Consider the following 9,594-nt stretch of genomic DNA (forward strand, 5'->3'; position numbering starts at 1 on the left):
TATCATAACATGTTAATGTATTTCAGTAATTACTTTTTAACAGCATCAGAAAAACGTTTTACACCTTAAATACACACATGGCATAAACCACTTTAGCATGAAGGAAGTTCCATGTTTGACTCAGGGAATGCAAGACAAAGGCAAATCCTCACTCCCCCACTACCATGCTTGACTGTTAACATGAGGGTTTTGTGCAGTTGTACTGTTTTTTTTGGGGGTTTTTTTTTCCAAACATTGTGCTGCATGTTATGGTTAAACATCTCTGGCTTGGTCTCCTTTCTGGAGACTTTTCTTCTAGCAACTCTTAATGAGAAGCCATGCTTTCAGTAAATCCCTCTATGAAGTTAGACATATAAATTGCTAACAAAGGCAGTGGTTTCCTCTGAGATTTTGTATTTTTAGCTGTTGCAGCCACTCCCATGAAGCTCAAAAATGTGTTTCATTTGTGAATATTTGTTTCTCTCTGGGGAGTGATGGATATATTAAATTGTTTGGAAGTGGCTTTATAGCTCTTCCTAGATTGATAAGCAGCAACAATTGCTTCTCTACGTTCAATTTATGGTATTTTCCTGTTATGCTTCCCTTACTTGGAACAAAATACATCTGGACCTGAAGCTGAGCAACTTAACTGAACTGAAGGAATTTATAAGCATACAGTCAATTACCACTAGTATTCAGTCAAACATGCAAATCATTGAATTGACAAGTTTCAGTCACTTCCATGACAACAGTCCCAGCACCAAGGCATGCAGACTGCTCCCACCAATATTTCTGAAAGGTTGGATTCCTTAGGAGCTCAGTGAATCCACCACCTGGATCAGCTTAGTTGTGATATGTCTTAGGGGTATTGCAACAAAGTGAGTGAATGGAACTGACCGTAACTCAGACACCAAGCAGTTGGCTAGGTACAATCGCAAAGCGGTGTCAGAGGTTGCTAAGGGAAATGGTGTGCAGGTTGCCAACTTTCTGCAAAGTTCATTGCAGACCTCCAGCATTCAAGTTGCCTGCAGATCAACTCAAGAACAGTGTAGAGGGCGTCGCAGAAGGGATTTCCAATTGCTAAGCACACTCATTCACCACTCAAACTAGAAAGTGTACAAATCATGCCTGGCAGGCTGACAATCCAACGGATGAGCCTTTTTCCAAAAATGTTTTTAACGTGTCCTGTCTGGCAGTTTCCAGGACAACAGCACTGGCCTGACTGCACTGTGTCAACTGTAGTTTTGTGCAGAGGTGATTATGGTGTGGGAATGTTTTGCTAGCAGTTGTCTTTGGCTTCTCAGTTCCAGTGAAAGGAAATCTGCAGCATACCAAGACATTTTGGACCACTCCATAATCACAACTTTCACAGTTTGGGGTTGGCCACCCAATATCTAGGCAGCAGTGATGATACTCTGCAGTAACATGTCCTTGATAACTCTATCAGTTGTTGGCAAGTACTTGCAATCTACCTCATCTACTTTCCCGTCTTTCTTTGTCTGGTCGTATGGTTAGAAAGCCGGGCAGAGAGATGCTGGAGTTGAGGACATAATCCTTGCCCACTGGTGATTCTCTGGGATTTGGGGATTGTAATTGGGGTATTATTTGAGGTTTGGGGACGCCAGTCAGCTTCTCCCGCTTGTTGCCATGGCTATGGGACGTAACAGCTGACTAAAAGTAAATAAGAGCAAAAATCCTTCCAGCTGAACAGCATCCAGAGGGGGTAACTGTCCAAACATGCAATACCTCTACAAGACAAAAAAAAACTGTGAACAAAAGTCTACAAAAGATAAAAACAGGACTAACACACCCTCAACTTCATGGAGAGACTGACAAAAAGACCTGAAGGTGTGTAGCTGCAATGGGTGGGCCGACATCATGTTAAAATCTTATGGAGAAGAATGGGATGTCATTGCCCCATTTGTGTTAAAGGGGCAATATTATGTAAAATTCTCTTTTTTGAGCTTTACGTCATGTTATCATGTAATCTTATTTCCTCATCAAAAACATACCTGGAGTGTTGCCCTGATTCTTTCAAGAGAAATCCTTTAAGTCTCCCAGGGCAACCATTCCACCATTTAATTTAATTTTCTGATTTACTTCAAGTTAATTTGTTGCATGACCTGTACAGACTACATCTTGTCATGCACGATTGTTTAATGAGACCCTGCGTCTCAATGAGTTATACCCGTAGAAATAAAGATCTAACAAAAACTACATATTTCAAACCACGCATCCTTGACCTTGTTTTGTTGGTCTATCATACTTTGCAGTTTTTAAAGACAGGACAAAATGTGAAAAGGTCCAAAGAATTATGGCGAAGGCGCTGATTAGAAAAGTCAAGTTGGCAAGCCAGTAAGACCTCAACTTCGCATTGTTTGATGTAGAGTGTTCAGTAAGTCTAATTAAACAAAGTGCTTTGTTATTAATGTCTGTTCTCAATGTACCCACTTTTTGGGGTGTTTTATGTTGCGCCAGATGGCTTTAAAAGGCAAGCATCATAAAATATTTTGTAATTTAAAGATTGTTTTTTTTTTCCATGTTAAAAAACGTTTTTATTTCCATTCATTAGCCATGTACGCCTATTGGCTGCAGCCCAAAGTTCGTTTCCCCACTTCCATTCAGGAAGCCGGGGTTTCCTAGCTGCGGGTTTATTTATTTATTTCTGGTAGAAATGCCAGGAGGCACCACGCTGTGAGCACAGCGCCAGTGGATGTAGGTCGTGTCGAGATAACTACGGAGAGGCTTGAGAGCTCCATGGAGCCGCGCCGCCTCTGTCAGAGCCCCCCCTAACCATTCTCCTTCTCAGACAGCACACCATGTTCTTAGACACGGCTTTAATATTTGAGTGAACGTGCTACTCGAAGAAAGCCGCGCGCGCACTGTCACGGCTCTGTGCCGCACGTGTTCTCTAAATGACGTAATGCCTGCTTCGTCCAAGGATGTATTAGTAACAGCTCTGAAAATTAGAATGTCGTGAAAAAACAGTCAATATTTTTTGTCACTCAATTCACAAAGTGGGGCTGACATATGACATAAATTCGTTACACAGCTAGTTAAATATGATAAGCATTTATTTATTGTAATTTTGATGATTACAGAAAATGAAAACTCAAAATTTAGTGTTTATCAAAATTACAGTGTTGCATAAGGACTTTTTTTCTTCTTTTTTTTAAAAAGGATAGTTTCTGAAAAGTATGTTCACTTCTATGCACTCAATACTTGGCTGTGGCGGCTCCTTTTGCGTGATTTAGTGATTTATTACTGCATCAATGCTGCATGACTTGGAGACAAGCACCCTGTGGCACAGCTGAGGTGTAAAGGAAGCCCAGGTTGCTTTGACAACGACCTTCACACCATTTGCATTGGGTTTGGTGTCTTTCATTTTCCTCTGGACAACACCTCATAGGTTTTCTGTGAGGTCTACATCGGGCCAGTTTGCTGGTAACACCACGAGTCAGCTTCCGTTTGGCAGTCACTTGTTCTGCTGGAAAATGAAATCAGCATACCCATAAATCTTCTCAGCAGTGGATGATATGGGCTCCAAACCAACACTAAATATGAAAACTTCACACTGGGTTTCAAGCAACATGGATTGTGGTTCTCCCCACTATTCCTTCAAATACTCTGTGCTTTTGATTTCCAAATGAACTACAAACTTTACATTTGAAAAGAGGAGTTTGGACCACCGAGCAACAGTATAGTTCTTTTTTCTCCTTAGCCCATATTGGATGCATCTGATTATTCCCATGGGTTAAAAATGTATTTGAACATAGTTGCAGCATGTTTAGCAACAAAATCATGAGCAATGCAACAAACAAAGCTGATTTAACATTGTACAAACCGACAACTACTCAATACTTACCTCAAACTCCCATAGGACTGCTGGGCATTTAAAATCTTCCTTGCACTCCCGAGTGTTTATTATTTCATTGTTCAACATTAATTTGTAAACGTCTTCCTTTAGTGCTTGACTGCACCGGAATAAATGATTGGCTTGAATTTATTTCTCATGTAGTGGTCTGGTCTTCCACCTTGCTAGACAATAGTGAAAGTTGAGTGTTGCGTTATTCCTAGATCCAAACTTCCAAGTTGCATGGATTGCTACATTATTCCTTTTATCGTTATTGTCAAAGAGTTACAGCTTAGGGTCAATTCACCCCTCCAACGTCTTCCTTACTTTTCTTTTTACCCATATGTGGCCATTTCCAGTGGCGGAGCCAGAGGGGGGGCCAGTGCCCCCCCTGTCATCTGATTGGCCCGCCCAATCAGATGACGACGGTCCCTGATGATTGACATGTAACAGCACCAGGTTATTCCTGTACATTATTTGGAATCATTCTAAGCCAACCTAATATCTAAAGAAGAAAAACAATAATAAATATGTGAAAAGAAAATGTATAAAACTTTATATAAGTCCATGTGATGACATTAATAAATAGATTTAGATCAGGCGCGATACCAGCCTCCTTTATACTCATAACAACAAGCTGATATTCTTCTCCTGGGTGTTTCAGTTGTGCTGCGCTGTGGTGCAATTCAAATGCTAAAGCACTTCATACCTGGTGGTGATGGTAAAACACCAATAAGTTATTTATTGATCCTCCGCAAAAAAGAGAAAAAACCGAAGAGGGGCAGACAATGTTCGTAGTTTGGACCAGAGGTGGCACTAGAGTTTTTTCGTTGTCCGTCAAAGAAAAAAATCATTTTATTTCCAATTTGTAGTCATCCAACGAAAGATTTATTATTTCTCTGTTAGAACGTTTTTGAAATCAGGTAACAATTCACGAAATGACGTGATTAGAAGACGGCAGAACTCTGATCGTTTCCTGATCCCTCAGCGGGAGAAAAACTCAGCAGAAGCGGATCAGCTGCTGGACGCTCCAAAGCCTCTGGTCCGTTAAAGCGTCCAGATCAGAGATGATTCTCTGACAGATATTGTTCTTAGTATGATTAATAATGAGCTCCACGATGTTCTCTGTGCGTAAAGTTGAAACTGTCTGCGCACCAAGTGGTCAGCTGATCACATTCTGGACAGAAACCAGCGAACTGCTCTCTGTTCTTATCAAGACGAGGGCGAGGAGGGAATCTGACATATTAACTAGGTTAAGTTTTTACTGGTTTTGTTTTTTAAACACCATTAACAGAGCAGTGTAACTATATATTGTATATTTGGCGTTTGTCATCTCGTGTGATTAATTGGAGCGTAACGGTGGAGCATTTATTGCCCAGAGCTCTGCGCTTGTTTCTGCCTAACGGATCTGCACTTTAGTTTCTTTCCTCTCTCAACAGTCAGCTGTTATTCCTCTATTTAAACTACAATAAGTAGATCACATTCTCTTTAGGTTTTCTCTGTGTGCTGCAAACTCATTAAATGTAAACTCATTAGAAGCCCGAGCCACCATCAGGCAAGGAATTCTGGTCCGACCCGAAATATTGTTACCTGTCCAAACAGAGCTTCCTAACCAAGGTGTCCATAACTCTTCAACACGCTGTCAGCTCCCGGTCAGAAAGACGCATTTAGTTCAGTGTCCATGAGATGATATTCAGAAAAGATCTTTTATTTGATTGATTTTAGTTTCCTCTGCGATGAACTCTTAGCGTAAAGTCTATCATGTCTCCATGTGTGCCAGTGAAAGGTGTTAATTATAACATGTCAAATGACAGAGGGGCTTAAAAACTAACCAAATATTCAGTTTGGTCATTTTTTTAAATAACCAAACTGAATATTTGGTTCAGTTTGGTTAGTTTATATATATATATATATATATATATATATATATATATATATATATATATATACATACATACACACACATTTTAAATTTTACCCCCCCAGACGTAGTCCTGGCTCCCCCTTGGCCCCCCCCAACTTTAAAAGTCTAGCTCCGCCACTGGCCATTTCGTCTTTCAACAAATCATTCTCTGCCTGTATTCTGAAACCATTGACCAGTTGACTCTTTTTACATAAGACTGCACGCATCAATAAACCATTTTGTGTTTAAATAGCCAAGTGTTACCAAGTAGGCTACTTTACTTTTGAGAATGCCGGTGAGAAAGCCGGTGTTGAAACGATGGTCGAGTGCTGCCCTCTGCTGGTTTTACTCGGTATGTATGGAGGTCTCTGTGGGTTCATTGCTGGCAGCACCAGCTGATGGACATTTGAAGAGGTGAACAAGTGCACCAATTCACACATATACAAGCATACAATGTGAGAGGATTTACCAGCCTTATATATGCACTGTTATTAATCAAATTATAAAGGCAGGAAGTCCAAAACTTCAATTTGATCCACCTATCCACCCATTGTCTCATTGCTCATAACCTCAGTGCTGCTACATTGCAACGGGGCTCAATTTGATCTATTTAATGAAAAATATATTTAAAAAAAACAACAACAAAAAACATTCACCCTAGTTATATCCCACTAAAATGAAACGTACGGTAGCTTTACATGGAAAAGTAATAAATGCTAGTAAGCCTGTTGACTTCAACAAGCATCTTTGTTCTGCCTCATGTCACAAAGTTCCTATCCCAGCCGGTTCTGCATTTGTGCCACAGAATCATCTCCGCCTCGGCTGCTTTTCACTTCTGCTCACCAGGGAGGGCTGTCTCTAAAAACAGCAGGTCTCCATGGAAACCGGCCTAATGAAATGCTTTTAAGCGAGGTAGCACCTCATTACCGTATTGAGGAACCAGCGTCCGCTCAGTGAAAAGGAAACTCGGGGATAAATTAGATCCTTAAATGGGAAGTTAATTTCCAGGAAGTGCGGCTGAACAGTTCCGTAATTAATTTGGAACATGCGGAGGAAATGGACATCCATATCAAGCTTTACCGAGTACATTTACTGAGCCGTAATTAGGAAATAAATTACTGCCACCTAATATTTATTAAAGAATACAATCGTAAAAAAAAAAAAAAAAAAAGGTTGATCCTGGACATGTAATTGGATTTTCTCCCTACATTCTTGCCTATATTTTTACTTTAAAAGCTTGCATTAAAACCACGAACCGTGACAAGCCAATGCAGTCGCAGGTTCCCGCCTCACCCGAAGAGTTTATTGGTGTGCTCAAGGTGTGTGTTTGTTTGCTCCTACGCTGAATCATGCCTGCTGTACGCAACCTCCCCAACGCTAGAAAGGGACAAAAGTAAGTCCTCAAAACGAAAACATGGCGAGGCGAAAGTAAGGTGGGATTAGTGTTCGGTTTAAGTTGACGTCACGTTCTCCCGTGTTTGTGTGTGTTCATAACTTTAGTTTTTGAGGAGTTGGGTTTAGTGACACAAACATAACGTCACACGACGGTCCACCAAGAAGAAAATTTGTCTGACCAATTCAGAAATGAGAAATCACCCTCTTTTTGAGATTTGGTTTCGTTACATCCCCTTTTTTAATTTCCACCATTGATAAAGTATGTTCTGTAAAAACCAACCAAACAAACAAAAAAAAACAGCAACCAACAATGTAGTTTATGGTAATCCAAAGTTGGGAAATCATAAAAACATCCAAAGCGTGGTGCTAAAACAAACCCATTTCAGAGAGACATTTAGGACTAATTAACCAGCTGTTTGTCCAGCAGTGACCCAACAGTCCACCCTCTAAAACAGGAGGGTCAAACTCATTTCTGTTTTGGGCCAAATGAAGATCATGAGTGCTCTTAAAGGGCTGGTTGAATTGATAAAACCTGTTCACAAACTGTTAAAATATCAATGAATTCTTTTAGTAGCTTGTAGATAAGTTGACATTCATACCAAGCAAAACGAACAAAGACGTTCAGTTTTAAATAAATTTCTAATACTGAGAAAGATGCATAAAACTCCTTTGTACAGATGACTCAATAAAGGACAGATTCACTTCTTACAAAATTTATTTTTCAGCATCAGACTGAAAGATTGATTTCCAAACTTTAACACATTTTAGCATTGCTCCACCAGCTTTGACAGTTGAAACTCCCATCATACCACATGCCACCACGGTGGTGTTGCTCCAGTGTGAAGTGCTGGCAGCCGTGACAAGAGTCTCAACACTACACCGACTGCCCTCGCGGAACCTAATCTCTGCCGCCTTTGTCACTAGACAGTGTCATGTTCAGCCAGGGCCAGGCGTAGGCGCGTCTCCTCCGTGCGAGTCAGCCACGGCGGCGTAGCAGGGACAGGAGGAAGGGTGTGAGGCCGAACCTGAACAACTACAGACTGTGGGGATTGTGACACTTCCTGGAGGCTCGTGACGACCGGTTCAAAGGAACTCTTTCTCGAACCGCTTTGCCGGGTGAGGTTCTGAATTAGTAATGCAGTGTTGACACATTCCCAAACACTCATTTGTGCGAGGATAAATAACGTGGCCTTTGAAACCCAAATGTTTCTCAAAAGAGAACTTGGAACTAAAAGCAGTTACACAAAATTGTTAACTTGAACATAAAATTCAAGTCAATAGTAAACCCATGTATATTTTGTCCTGAGTCTTCCTGTTAGTTTGTTATTGTAGCTTCACTCTTGTGCCAAACAATGGATGATAAGGGGATTATTGTGGTGCTGAGCTCAGATATCAGTTGCCCTGTAAATAGGGTGTGTATTTGGACTGGTGAAAAACAAGTTGTATGACATACCTGAGATAAAGATAACACCTGTGTGCATGAGTAGCTCAATAAACAAACCCACAAAGTTTGAGTCCACTATTAAAAAAATCAATTACCATTTTGACTTTTTCACAAATGACACTGCTTGGTGGTCTGTTACTGAAGGACCCAGTTTGACTGGTTCCTTTTGAACGGTCTGAGCGACCAATACTCAGATTTCACAACTCTAAAATCACCAGAGACTGATCGGGAACAGCCTTAAGTACAAAATCAGTAAAACAGAGATGATAAATGACCACGTGTTGCCGACATGCAGGAAGGAGAAACAAAGTAAGGACTTATTAGACGGGGGACTAGGGGTGCTATGTAGCGGAGATGAGAGTAGTAAGTCCCTTTAGTAGAGAACGATTTTTATTTGAAAGCGATGTCAAGAGGATGTTATCAACTAGGATGGTAAGCTATCAGCTAGTCAGTGCTGGAACAAGATTATATAACATTTCTATCATCTTTGGACTGAAGTATGGGATTAGGCATTTATTTACACAGAACACAATGATACATGAGAGAAAAGTGTAAAAGCATCCTTGATTCGATAAACTTTTTTTTTCACATTATATACATTTTCTAACGGATAGGGTGTGTCCAAATGGAGGTGCTGTGCCCCTCAAAGGACCTGGTTGATGTAGGCTTCGTGGTCCACGAAGGACTACGTGGACTACAAAAGTAAATCATGTTCTTCGTTAACTGCAAAGACCAGAAGGGAGCGGCTGTGAAATTTGACGGTCTGGCCTTCAGCTTTATTCCCTGCCCTTACCTCAGTTTGTTCTGTTACCATAGGAACCGTGACGCTTTCTAGGTTAAAATGGAGCTTTAAATCTACACAACATTGTTTTGGTATTATGTATTGATATAATTATTCGTTTGGGTTCTTCTTTTCAATAAAGTTTATAGTGGAGTTTGGTGTACATTTTTTGACTGCATTACCTAAATCCAAAAGGTTGTCCATGTTTTAAAAAAGTGCCAACAAGTGCAGCAAAGTAA

The sequence above is a fragment of the Poecilia reticulata genome, chromosome 19 (genome assembly GCF_904066995.2).
Source record: "Poecilia reticulata chromosome 19, P_reticulata-male-v2, whole genome shotgun sequence".
Taxonomy (NCBI): domain Eukaryota; kingdom Metazoa; phylum Chordata; class Actinopteri; order Cyprinodontiformes; family Poeciliidae; genus Poecilia; species Poecilia reticulata.